This window comes from Penaeus monodon, chromosome 32 (genome assembly GCF_015228065.2).
Source record: "Penaeus monodon isolate SGIC_2016 chromosome 32, NSTDA_Pmon_1, whole genome shotgun sequence".
NCBI lineage: Eukaryota > Metazoa > Arthropoda > Malacostraca > Decapoda > Penaeidae > Penaeus > Penaeus monodon.
The window spans coordinates 28,436,865-28,437,538 of record NC_051417.1 but is presented as its reverse complement, the minus strand read 5'-3'; the positions used below and the strand labels follow the sequence as shown (position 1 = coordinate 28,437,538).

Here is a 674-nt window from a genome sequence, read left to right as displayed (position 1 = left end):
TTCGCCGTCTGGGATTTAGTGAGATTTCCGCTTTAACATATCAATAGTTGAATCGGGTTCTTTCTTGGTGCGTGATGCCAACTTTGACCAATAAGACTTTCATTTTCTATTTGATCGAGGGGAAGGCGAGGTAAACAACGTATATTAAGCGTGCATAGGAATCTATACACAACCAAGAATACAGCTATATATGTTCGTGCATGTACCTAGATATATGGAGAGGGATAAATACATAGATATAGTTACTAGATATATCGATATAGTGGTAGAGCAAGGCAGGTAGATGCATTTGCTGTTTGTAACGTGTGTATTTATACGTGTTTGAATATGTATGTGCGTTTGAGTGAACGGGCGTGCATTCGTGATATTGCATCTGCTCTCACAGCAACTGTTTAAACGCTACAGTCCCGTACAGTGTTCATTACAAGCAGAATGTTGCAGATATCCGTCACAGTGCAAAAATGAATGAAAACTACACTCCGTGAAATACCAACAAAATGTAGAAGGGCACAAGAGGAGATGGAAGTGGGAGGTGAGGGGAGACGGAGAGAGGTGGAGGAGGGGAAAGAGAGGAGAGTGAAGGGAGGGGAGAGGGAGAGAGGAAAGTGAGGGAAGGGAAGAGGAGAGTGAGGAGAAGGGAGAGAAAAAGTGGACACACACAAACACACATAGAA

At 43.0% G+C, this 674-nt stretch overlaps 1 protein-coding gene across 1 annotated transcript in view; it reads left to right on the top strand.

The window, feature by feature from the left end:
* LOC119593788 (zinc finger protein 628-like) overlaps positions 1-674 on the top strand; it is a gene marked incomplete at both ends in the record, with an annotated part of 90,218 nt that overhangs the window by 40,312 nt on the left and 49,232 nt on the right.